We start from the raw sequence: 13,383 nt of genomic DNA, 5'->3' as shown, positions 1-13,383 counted from the left end.
CGCTTACCCCCAGACTCTATATAGCGCCTAGAGATCTGCGCTAAAATCCAAGCGTATTCTATAACAAAGTGTAACTTAATTGGCTTAACAAGCTAATTAGCATTGATAACATTTAACTAGCAATAATGAGCACCAATTGGCAATAATTAGAATGTACATGCACAATTCGCTAAGCGTATTCTGTAATGCAATGTGCCTAACGTCTAACGTGCACAGATAAAAAGGAGAGTGGTTATAGGCGGGGAAATGGGCATTTCATGGGTGTTCTGAAATTTACATGCGTATTTATAGAATATGGCCCTCTGCGCCTAAATCTATGCATTGGTATTTACATCACATTTTCATTGGTATAAATGGAGGCGCATAGTTTTAGGCGCTGAGATATCATAGTAATATAGTAGCGCTGCGTATGCCTTGTAGCGCTATAAAAGTGATTAGTAGTAGTAGTCGTAGTAACAAAGTAACATAGTAAACATAGTAGATGATGACAGAAAAAGACCTGCACGGTCCATCTAGTCTGCCCAACAAGATAAACTCATATGTGCTACTTCTTGTGTATACCTTACCTTGATTTGTATCTGCCATTTTCAGGACACAGACCGTAGAGGTCTTGCCCAGAACTAGCCCCACCACCCAAACACCAGCCTCGCCTCCTAATCTCGGCTAAGCTTCTGAGGATCCATTCCTTCTGCACAGGATTCCTTTATGTTTATCCCACGCATGCTTGAATTCCGCTACCGTTTTCATCTCCTCCACCTCCCGCGGGAGGGTATTCCAAGTATCTACCACTCATCTAGTAGTAGATGACGGCAGAGAAAGACCTGTACGGTCCATACAGTCTGCCCACAAGATCAACAAATGTGAACTCCTCCACATATATCCAGAATTGTCTTATAATACTTGCTTGTAATATTACTATCATGCTTTATCAGTATCATGTTACCCAAGATCCTTCTGTAAAACTAAATGTCTATTTTCTTATATATTTCCATCATCCATGATGTAAGCCACATTGAGCCTGCAAAGAGGTGGGAAAATGTGGGATACAAATGCAATAAATAAATAAACTCATATGTGCTACTTTATGTGTATACCTGACCTTGATTTGTATCTACCATTTTCAGGGCACAGACCGTAGAAGTCTGCCCAGCACTAGCCCCGCCTCCCAACCATTAGCCCCGGCTCCCACCACCGGCTCTGCCACCCAATCTCTGCTAAGCTTCAGTATATACAATATTGACTAAGCGTATTCTATATACCGCGTCTAAATCTAGGTGCCGCTTATAGAATATGCTTAATGGGAAATGTTTTCCGTGCAGCTTTTTTAGGCGCCATATATAGAATCTGGGCCTAAAGGGCTGAATATCAGCTCTTAAGTAACCAAGTGCTGACTCCGTCTCCAGAACGCCCCAACATAGTCAGCTTTGGGTTAGGTGTTAACCGCAAATTCAGCGGCACTCTGCCAGTTAAGAGTAACTGAAAATTGGTGGCTAACCCTGACCAAGCAATTTAATCGGTCAGCAGCTTGAATATCGGCCGGACCATTTTCAATCCAAGAAAGCCCAAACGCTTATGTATGCAAATTTCCTTAACCTTCTTAGCCGCCCCCCTCCCCACTCGGGACGCTACTGCCCCTCACTTGCTCAGGTCGCCACCATCCCCGCCCCCACCTTCATGCGTCAGTGCGTTTGCTCCTCCTCAGCCTCCAAGGGACGCCCGACAGTAGGGTCTATCTCTCACCTGTTCCTGTGTGCCAGGACCGGGTTATCATGTTAACACAATCAACCGGGTCCCAACAAGAGCAGGAGAGAGACAGACTCCAGCACCGCCCCCCCCCCCCCTCGGAGACGAGCCTGGGGAATTTTGCCCCCTCCTCCTCGGCAGCCATGACTTCTACGATCTGTGCCCTGATCATGACAAATCAAAGTCAAACAAAGTGAACAGTGGATCCAGAAAAATTTCTCTCTCAGATGGTGTTGCAAAACTCGGAGCCTTCTTGTCAAACGTGGTTCACCAAATAGGTAATCGGAAAAAAAAGGGGTTTTTTTCGGTTACCAAGTTTCGCAGCACATCAAATGCGACCCCTGACGCAGGCCTTTAAGGCTGAAACACGACTCGTGTCAGGTCGCTTTTTATTCATTTGAATAAAGACTTTGTTTTAAGAAACACCATCTGAGAGAGGAATTTTTTTTTGGATCCACTGTTCGCTTTGTTTGGCTTTCGTTTCTCCTGTGGAGAGGTCACCTTCTGAAGGTGTTGGCTTCGAAGGACAAATCAAAATCAAGTATAGGTACTTACATAGTATCCCATCATACTTTATGCTATGAGTTTATCTGGTTGGGCAGACTGGAGGGACCGTACAGGTCTTTATCTGCCGTCATCTACTATGTTACTATCTATGTTACTATGTTTGCAGACAATATTCCAGACTAAATAAAACTCAAGGGGAAGGAGTCTGATGCGACAATGACACTCCTTCCCTCAGAAATGATGAGAACTACCAGCTCTAGGAAAAAGACAATGTTTTCACAGCTTTTTTGGAGAGGGAGCATAGGAAGGTTTAAGTGGCAATGCTGCTTATTTTACAAGCGCAAAATTTGGAAAAATCTGTTCTCACTTAAACAGGAAAAGCACAACATGAACATTAAGTATGCCAAGGCCCAGTAGACAGTGTTTGCTGTCTGGTGTCTGGGTAGCTCCCAAAGCAGGCGATATCATCCTTAGTTGGAAGAGACGATGGCAGGTCAGCTATTAATTTCAGCTAATCAACAAAGCTGGTATGTGTACAGCGATGCTGTGAGTTCAACCTGTAGAACGCAGTGATGTTCAGTCTCACTCATTAGGAGTGCGTCACACTCATTTGAAAGTTTTCTCACTGCCAGAGCTTCAGTACCAGTGCACGCCGGTAACTGGGAAACAAAACGGGAGCTGGGCAGACTTCTACGGTCTATGCCATGATTGTGACTGAATAGATAGGGATGGGCTGGAGTGTACATTTTAAGGGGCTTTGACGTTAGCTTCAGAACTTAGTAAAGAGCAATACTGGGCAGACTTCTACGGTCTGTGTCCTGAGAATGGCAAGGACAAATCAAACTCGGGTATATATATAAAGTATCGCATATCAAGTAAAATGAATATATCTTAATAGGCAGACTGGCTGGACCGTTCAGCTCTTGATCTGACGTCATTTACTGTGTTACTATGTTACTATTTGGGGTTCTACATGGAATGTTGCTACTAATTGGGATTCCGGAATCTTGTAACTCTTTAGGATTCCAGAATCTTCAGAACTTTTAGTACAAGAAGAGTGCTGGGCAGACTTCTACGGTCTGTGCCCTGAGAATGGCAAGGACAGATCAAACTCAGGTATAAAGCATCACATAGCATGTAAAATGAGTTTATCTTGTTGGGCAGACTGGATGGACTGTTCAGGTCTTTTTTTTTTTTAAATTTTTTATTTATGAAATTTTCACAAATTACATTTATGCAATAAACATAAATTTTTTAGAATATTTGAAAAATACAAGAAAGAAGAAAAAAATATAGGTAACTTAACTCAATAAATTTTAGTCCACAATACTTGATCCAAGATCTAGGAAAAATTAAACTTCAAGTAAACTAACTGAGATATTTATAATCTATAAAGCAGAAGGAACTTTAGTGTACGCAGCCGAGGTTGAGCGCTAGCGATTAAGGACTACTACAACATCACTCTTTAGAGGTAATAACTGTTCAGGTCTTTATCTGCCGTCATTTACTATGTTATGCTACTATGTATGTTACTCATCTTGATCACTACTTTCACGAGAGGGAAGCCTTAGGATTCCTTTTACTAAGCTCCGGTAAAAAGTGGCCTGTGGTAGTGTGGACACGTGAAATTGGGTCAATTTTACCACGGCTGGGAAAAAAAAAGCTTTTTTTTTTTAACGGGGCAGTAAATGGCCGTGTGATAAAATTAAAAATAGCGTGCGGCGATTTACTGCCTGAGCCCTTATCATCACACACTGACCTAGCGATAAGGGCTCACGTGCTACTCACAGGGTAATCGTGCAGGGTGCGCCAATGTTGCTGTGCTGCCAACTACCGCCAGGAATGCCCTTCTGGTAGAAAAAAGAAAATTATTTTCTACCAAGGGAAACAGCGTGCGCCAACTTCAGAATTACCGCTGGGCACCTGCACTACTCCGGCCGCAGTGCTAATTCGGTGCATACCGCTACTTAGCAAAAGGGCCCCTTAGAGAGGTAAACCATATGGTCCAACCAATAGGAAGAAATCGGAGCACACCTTTTTGCCTAATGCTTCCCCCTGTCCTGTCTCTGTTCCCTTGACTGCAAGTACATGTGATCTGAAACCAATGTATTTACTTTAACTACTGGGTGGGAAACAATTTTCAGCTCAAAATGTTTATCCAAATTACTCCCCACAGCCCACTATGTCTGTATTATTTTTTTTGTTACATTTGTACCCCACGCTTTCCCACTCATGGCAGGCTCAATGCGGCTTACATGGGGCAATGGCGGGTTAAGTGACTTGCCCAGAGTCACAAGGAGCTGCCTGTGCCTGAAGTGGGAATCAAACTCAGTTCCTGAGTTCCCCAGGACCAAGGTCCACCACCCTAACCACTAGGCCACTCCTCCACTGTTGCAACTATTTGAGATTCTACATGGAATGTTGCTATTCCACTAGGTCGGCCCTTGCAGATCGCCAATGTGGCCCTGCAGGCTTCTGCGAGTCTGACGTCCTGTACGTACGTGCAAGATGTCAGACTCACAGAAATAGAAGCCTGCACAGCCTTCTACATGGAATAGCAACATTCCATGTAGAATCTCCAATAGTATCTATTTTATTTTTGTTACATTTGTACCCCGCGCTTTCCCACTCATGGCAGGCTCAATGCGGCTTACATGGGGCAATGGAGGGTTAAGTGACTTGCCCAGAGTCACAAGGAGCTGCCCGTGCCTGAAGTGGGAATCGAACTCAGTTCCCCAGGACCAGAGTCCACCACCCTAACCACTAGGCCACTAGGCCACTCCTCCACTCCGTATTCTTTCAGAGGATGTTTGCTTCATTTGCAAAGCAATACTACACTTAAATCATTCTAGATTTATACCCTGGATGTACCGTCTGAAAAATCTCACTCTTTGGGATGGTTCACCCTTGACATCTCTGTTAATGTTTTTTTCACATAACCAGCTATATACAGATGACTCATATGGTCTTAATTATATAACAGTGCCATATTCCCCTCCTCCCTTATAGTTAATAGCTTATATTTTATTAAAATCTGATGATGATATACCGCCAGGCTTCCACAGATCACGGTGGTTTACAAGATAAAATATTTAAGAAAAGAACTTCATTAAACAATAATAGAAAAGTGTCTAACCCATTCATACAAAGAGATTATCATTCGCTCAATAAAAATGTCTACATACAGATAACCTTCAACAAGTCCCTGTTATCATACCAGATGCTCTTCTACACCAAAAGCATTCAGAAAAAAAAAAATGAGTTTTTAACAAAACTTAAAATTTCTTTATGGAATCCTCAGCACAGATAACATTAATTTGTTCCAAGCCAAAAACAAAAATTTAAAAAAAAGCTTTCGTGAGTCGATTCCCAATAGGCTCTTGAGGGGCTAGGAATTACAACCCTGTGATCTGATAGGAATCTTAAGACCCTTTCTGGTACGTAGGGTACAACCGAAGAAGCAAGATGGGACAAGTACCAACAATTTAAACATAATCCTAAAATGTACCTGAAGCCAATGGAAATGAATAAGCAAAGGTGTAATACAGTCACATCTAAAGGGCACCTAGAACTTGAAGCCAGTTTTAACCCTGGTTTAAACACTGACACATTTTGTTTGTATGGGATGGGCTGCCAGGCAGGAGAGAAACAACAAAGCACTGAACTACATTTGAATGTGGAGGGGATTAACTTAATCTCAACCTCTTATTTAATGGAAGAATATGGCAGATGCAAATGTAGCAACTTGCAGCCCGGTCATAAATTTTAAGTGTGTTTGAAGACATCTCACATGGCATTAAGGGATCATAAGGAAACAAAGCTCAGTAGATCAGGCCCTAAGTGTTTCAGCTGTGCTAATAGAAGTCTGGGCTGATAGAACCAACCATGATGCAGACTGCACGATGCTACTCCAGTAATATGGCACATCTGTAAAACAGCCTACGTAACTCATTAATGAAGAAAGCAAACTGGAGGGGCTCTGGCCATCATTGTACTTAAATCACAATAAGGTCCAGCCAGTCATAAAGAAGCCTACTTTTTGATACATGTATAATCCATGGATCCCACTCCCTCCTTTCAAAAAAAAAAAAATCCACAATACACACATACATCCTCATGCTTCTCCCACACCCATATCCTGAAAATTTGGTGCAGACACTACACCAAATGCAAACTTTATTAGCAGAACAGCATTACCCCTTTGGTGGACCCTAAGCAAGCAAATGCATTGTAACATAAATCCATTTCAAAACTTTCACGCATGGCGTCCTGTGTGGTTCTGACTGAAAGGAAGACACAACAGATAAGGAAGCAACAGGTAAGAAGCACCGCTTGCCGACTCCTTATTGATGGTAGCACTGGTTCTGATGACCTCACCCCACTCATCTTTTTACCAGCAGCTGACTTACCAGGGTAGAAATCTACCTCAGGAGCCATTGAATTAGCACATCTGTGGTGGAACGCACACATAGCAATCTCATACGCCTTCTTTTCCATTGGAAAAGGAGATAAAAATTAAATTTGGACCTCCTCGTGACGCCACCCAGAGCAAAAAAATTCCAATCCTTGGAGCACCAGAAACAGGCTAGGTTAGTACTAGAAAAAACGATACTAGGGGCCCTTTTCCAAAGGCATGCTGAAAATGGCCTGCGGTAGTGTACTATTATTATTATTAGCATTTGTATAGCGCTACCAGACGCATGCAGCGCTGAACACCTGACACAGAGAGAGACAGTCCCTGCTCAATACAGCTTACAATCTAAAATACAGACAGACAAGACAATTAAGGGCGAGGGAAGTACTGTGTGAGAAGGAACAAGGGGAGGGCTAGGAGCCAAAAGCAGTGGTGAAAAAAATGAGAGAGAACAGAAACCACTGAAGAAGAGTCAATTGCGGTCGTGGTTTCTCTAAGTCTTAATGATGAGTTTCTGTTGTGTTTGGTTGGTGAGGAAGGCTTCCTGGTTTCTTGTCTGATTCTGCTTGGTGATGAGAGAGATACTGAAGTGAAGGAGGAGCTGACCGTCTGGTTATCACTGCCTTCAGTTTAATCTCTATCTCCACCTGCTGGTAGATTGACACAACCCACCAGTTCCTGGATGATTCTTCTGCTACTAAAGGAAGGAAAATTATACGCAGGTAACTTCCCTCTCTATGCTTCTTTACTATGTCTGTACATATCTATTTCATTTAAAATAACATCACTCTATATTTGTTCCTTCACCGGAGGAGGCTTTCGCCCCACGGCGCTATGTAAGCCACATTGAGCCTGCAAATAGGTGGGAGAATGTGGGGTACAAATGTAACAAACAAACAAAAGATGGGTTTTCAGCATAGCTTTGAAAACAGGTAGAGATGGAGCTAGACGTACAGGCTCAGGAAGTCTATTCCAGGCATAAGGTGCCGCGAGGGAAAAGGATCGAAGCCTGGAGTTAGCAGTGGAGGAGAAGGGGGACAACAAGAGAGATTTGTCCAGTGAGCGGAGTTCAAGGGAAGGAATGTAGGGAGAGATGAGAGTGGACAGGTAATGGGGGGCTGCAGAGTGGATGCATTTAAAGGTCAGTAAGAGAAGTTTGAATTGTATGCGGAAGTGGACAGGGGGCCAGTGAAGTGACTTGGGGAGTGGGCTAGTGTGGGTATTACGATTTTGGCGGAAAATAAGTCGTGCTGCAGAATTTTGGACAGATTGGAGAGGAGAGAGATGGCTGACTGGAAGACCAGTGAGAAGCAAATTGTAATAATCCAAACGAGAGGTGACAAGGGTTTGGATAAGGGTTTTAGTAGCGTATTCAGAAAGGAAGGGGCGAATTTTGCTAATGTTGTAGATAAAGAAACGACAGGTTTTGGCAATCTGTTGAATATGCACAGAGGAGAAGAGAGAGGAATCAAAGATGACTCCAAGGTTACGAGCCGAGAGTGGGTGGCAGAGCCGGTGGCGGGAGGCGGGGATAGTGCTGGGCAGACTTAAACGGTCTGTGCCAGAGCTGGTGGTGGGAGGTGGGGCTGGTGGTTGGGAAGTGGGGATAGTGCTGGGCAGACTTACACGGCCTAGCGGACGCACACCAAAATTGAAATTAACACAAGGGCCAGGCAGTAACCGTGCGGGAACTCCAAGTTGCCGCGTGTTGGGAGCGCGTAGGCGCCTACGCGGCTTAGTTAAAGGGGCCCTTACAGCTTGATTGTTGGCCTTGTTTTTTTCCACACTTCCAACTCAACAATTCAAGCCTTCCTCATCCTGAATGTTCCTTGACATTCAGTCCTTCTGCTTACAGTTCTCTTAACTGTTGAAATGAAGGAAAACCTCAAAGATTTTCTGCATAAGAAAAAAGTTTGAAAAAGCATCTAGAAAATCCATCACTGCAGTAGCCAATCAGATTTCTTACTAGCATGAATACCCGTAGGTCAGATGAAGGATGAAGTCAGATCAGAGTCTTTGTTACAAATGATTCCATCTGAAGATAATAGAAATACCGAAAGGCGAACTTGGTTTAAAACAACATATAAGGAAAAACAAACGTATAAACGTAATCTGATCTAGCTGCTTCAGATCTTTTTTTAGCCTTTCCTGGGGGGGATGGGGGTGAAAGAGCGAATACAAGGCTGTCTTTCCAGCCTTTCAAATATTTTTAACCCAATCTACACAAACATTTGGATAATGATCTTGAAGCAGTGGCTCTTGTTTCAGTAACTCAGACCAAGGGACCGATTCCAAATCCTGAATTCAGGATCCAGGCAAACTGTAAAACCAATTTCAAAGGACCCAGGGAGGACGAGGGAGCAGTTCACCTTAGAAGAAGATACTCCTATGCATTGACCCACTATAACAAACCACAGAAACCTCAGCACAGCACAGGGCTAAACAGGAAGTATGTGTTACAAATGTTTCCAATTGTAACATGCATTGTAAAGATAAAGATCGTCCCTTATACACAAGTACCAAACTCATACCACCAGTACTACCCACACTCCAATCCTTTCCCCACGTTTCACTATTGTCCCACCCTATATAACTATGTTTCTCTGTGACACATTGTACCATACTTTGTATTACCTCTGTTATACATTGTAATATACTTTGCACTGTCTCTGTGATACTTTGTACCATACTCTGTAAGCCGCACTGAACCTGCTATCAAGCAGGAAAGAGCGGGGTATAAATGCTACAAATAAATAAATAAATAAATGACTTATGGAAGCCATCAATTACATGATGGTTTCTTGGCAGTCTATCAGTGGGGTGGTTTGCCAGCTACCTGACAGAAATCCCAGCGCAAGATTCAAATTCAGGTCATGGGTGCAGTAGGCAAGTGACCCACGAACTGCACCAGGAGGCCTCAAAGCTACATCCAGATTTACTTTCCAGTGCTGCAAACTGTGCTAAAATCAACAGGATTTCTTTTTACTTTTGAATTACCACTGAAACTATGTCACCTTAATTTTATTGATGTTAATAGAAACATAGAAACATGACGGCAGATAAAGGCCATATGACCCATCCGGTCTGCCCATCCTCTGTAACCCCCAATTCTACCTGTTCCTAAGCCATCCCACATGCTTATCCCATGCCTTTTAAATTCTGGAACAGTCCTCGACTCCACCACCTCCACTGGGAGGCCATTCCACGCCTCCACCACCCTTTCTGTGAAATAATACTTCCTTAGGTTACTCCTAAGCCTATTCCCTCTTAACTTTGTCATATGCCCCCTCATTCCAGAGCTCTCCTTCATTTGAAAAAGGCTCTCTTCCTGTACATAAATGCCCTTGAGATATTTAAACGTTTCTATCATGTCTCCTCTCTCCCAGCGTATACATGTTGAGGTTCATAAGCCTGTCCCTATAATTTTTAATGGAAAGTAAACATATCAGCACTGGATTCCCAAATGAGGGAGCCCTTGAGATGGGATTCCCCTAGTTTCAGGGCATACCCACCAAAGGGAGGCTCTTGACCAGACAACCATCAAATCTGTTATACCCCTTCCTCCTTTCCCTTTTTGGACACATGGTCCTGAGGGAACACTGGAGGTCCCTCCTCACAGCCACCATCTTGGAAAACAGAAGCAGCTCACTGGTGTTCACGAACCTCAGCAAACATCATAGAAACATGACGACATCAGCTGGACCAAATCCAAGAAGACAGGAGGAGCCTCCACGGAAAGTCAAAGCAAAACAGCAAAAGTAGAGGCTGACAAATGCGCAAACCAATAGGGAGATAATCTCAAAAACCAGTTTATTCAGAATATTCATATCAATATCAAGGACCCGACACGGTCCGTGTTTCGGCGCCAAAGCGCCTGCCTCAGGGGTCACAATCAACTTTCTCTGAGAAGAAGCTGATAGGCTTGAATTCCTTTATGTATGCAAGTTAATCCACAGAGAGAACAAAGGAACAGCCAACCGATCAGCAAACACCATGTGACAAGAAAGTTGATTGTGACTCCTGAGGCAGGCGCTTTGGCGCCAAAACACGGACCGTGTCGGGAACTTGATATTGATATGAATATTCTGAATAAACTGTTTTTTGAGATTATCTCCCTATTGGTTTGCGCATTTGTCAGCCTCTACTTTTGACATCAGCTGGACCACCATCAGCAGTAATGGGATGAGAGGTTTGGAGGATCTGTGCTGGGGCCTGGGTTCAGGTGGGCCCTGTAGCAGATAACTGCTAACCAAAATAATAACACGACTACAATCTACTAAAGAATAAACAATGAACGTCAAGTTAGAACAGTAGACTATCAGTTCACATCAAATGAATGCCAGGTGTAAGAGGGCTTCTGGGAACCGTAGTTCAGGGATTAGCAGCTTCTCTGTGGGGCCCCCGAGTGCTAGCTTTGTCACAACATATAAAGTATCACATACCATGTATAATGAGTTTATCTTGTTGGGCAGACTGGATGGACCATACAGGTCTTTATCTGCCGTCATTTACTATGTTACTATGTAAAGTCTCATACTGTCAGAGGGTTACAATTTCTTTTGTGATCTGCACCAGCAATACGGGTGAAGCCCTTTTTGTGACTCGTATAATCAGATACGCAGAGATACAAGGACCCCTGGACCAGACCCCCCCCCCCCCCCCCCCCCCCCCCCCCGCATAGTTAAAATAATGGTACAGTCAGAAGTTAACTATTTCCATGAGAGAGAAAAAACAGATTTGGGGGGAAAAAAAGGTTTGATCTTGCTATCACTTCCTTGATTAAATTGCGTTGGTTGCCTATGAATGCTCATATTTCTTTTAAGTCAGCTTGCTGGGTTTCTAAAATGTTTGGAGGCCCATGTCTAGAATATTTATTTCTTTTCTTTCCCACTACTTCTTCTCGATCTGGGGATTCTCCCCTCCTTTATTTTCCTTCATTTTCTGAAGTTAAATACAGGAAATCTTTACAGGCAAACAGTCCATATTTGGTGCTGTTTTTTGCCTGCTGAATTTAGGATTATGCCTCTGTAAAAATGTGAAGACTTCATTGTTCCAGAAATCGCATTTTTAATCACATAAATTCATTTTTTCACTTTTTTTTGTTTTCCCGCTTTGAACTTCAGTTATAGGAGTTGGCGACTACAAGCATAATTTATTTATTTATTTATTACATTTGTATCCCACATTTTCCCGCATCGCAGTAGGCTCAATGTGGCTTACAGGTACCGGACAGGAGAGAACCAACTCCGGGAATATATACAGAGTGGAAAATAGAGTACCAGTAGGTGCAAGGAAGCTGATAAGGTTGATAAGCTGATATCATATCATCCCACACTTTGAAGTTTACTTTGAATGTATTATTAGTGTCAGTGAGAAGTTTTGCTTTGCTGCTTTTTGCATATAATTAGATGACTGCATGTGAAATAAAGTAAAATTTTAGCAAGGAAGTAAAAAATTAAACCGCACTAAAAATCTAATAGTGATTTTTACCAGTTTTTTTTTTTTTTTAAATTGGCTATAGGCGCACAGATCTCAACATACAGACTGAAAGGGGAGGGGGCTCAGGTCCCACTCTCCAGTCTCCCCCTCTGCAGTCTGTTCGCCCTCTCTTTTTCCCTTTGTCTCTCAGCTTCATTTCCCTCTCTGTCTCTCTCCTCTGTAAATCCCTTTGTCTCTTTGGCTTTCCTTCCTGCGCTCCCTCTGTCTGTTCTTTGTTTCTGCTCTCTCTTTTCCCCCCTTGTCTCTGTTCTGTGCAGTCCCTGTTTGACCTTCTTTGTCATTCCCTCTCTTTCTTTCTGACAAGTTACTCTCTCCCTCCTCTCCGGGCAAAGATTAGTAGGTGTCTCTTATTTCGATCTACTTACACAAAACCACAAAATAATTTGCTGTTTTTCCGCAAGTCGTTGCTAGTTGCGCTTCCCGTGCCCCCCCCCCCCCCCCCCTGTCCTTTTCTCTCTCTCTCATGCCGAAATTGCCCTCCCCCACCCATTTCTGCACCCCCTCACTCACCCTCACCCTTTTCCTTCTCTCTCTCATGCCGAAGCTGCCCTCCCCTCACTGCATCCCTTCTGCCTCCTCACTTTCCCTCTCCTCTCCCTTTCTCTCTTTGTCTTCTTTCTCCCCCTGAAATCACTGCTAGTCGCGCTCCCTCCCCTCGCCAATGTCCCCCTCGGTAGGGTCGGTGGTTACCTGCTCGGGAGCCGCCCCGGACACTCGCCGCTGCCGCTGGGAAACGGAGGCCGGACCGGAGAGAACTTGGCTGGGCTCCGCCCGGGAGAGGGAGGGCAGGGTAGGGCAGAGCCTGCCTCTTACCGGATAAGATGCGTCCGGGGCTCTGCATTCTGTACACTGGGCTTCTTTAGCCCGAATAAACTTTGATTTTTTTAGGGGGGGGGCGGGGGTAACTTTCAGCGCTCTCCCCCCCCCCCCCCCCCAAATAAATAATTAACAGAAAGATAAGGAGCTTTACGTGTCTTATTTAAATGTGGCAACTTCCCGTCCAGAAACGCATGGATTAAAATTAAGGTTCCCCACTATTTTTAAAGGGGTCCTTTTACTTAGGGCTCCTTTTACTAAGCGGTGGTAAGCCCAGGGCCACCGAGAGGTGGGGGGCAAAGGGGGCAAAATTCCCCAGGCCCGGCGCCAGGCCGCCGGCGCTGCAGTCCCCGGTCTCACCTGCCTGCCTCCACGGCTTCGGGCCCCCTTCATTCAAAGCGGCA

General features: G+C 44.1%; 1 protein-coding gene across 1 annotated transcript in view; it reads right to left on the bottom strand.

Moving 5' to 3' along the window:
- LOC115456845 (trichohyalin-like) overlaps positions 1–12,919 on the bottom strand; it is a 160,793-nt gene extending 147,874 nt beyond the window's left edge. Inside the window, 1 exon segment of the mRNA XM_030186168.1 lies at positions 12,854–12,919. The gene's annotated coding sequence lies outside the window, so the exon portion shown is untranslated.
- Between the last annotated feature and the right edge of the window lie 464 nt (positions 12,920–13,383).

Source organism: Microcaecilia unicolor, chromosome 13 (genome assembly GCF_901765095.1).
Source record: "Microcaecilia unicolor chromosome 13, aMicUni1.1, whole genome shotgun sequence".
Taxonomy (NCBI): Eukaryota; Metazoa; Chordata; class Amphibia; order Gymnophiona; family Siphonopidae; genus Microcaecilia; species Microcaecilia unicolor.
This window is presented reverse-complemented; position numbering and strand designations above follow the sequence as displayed.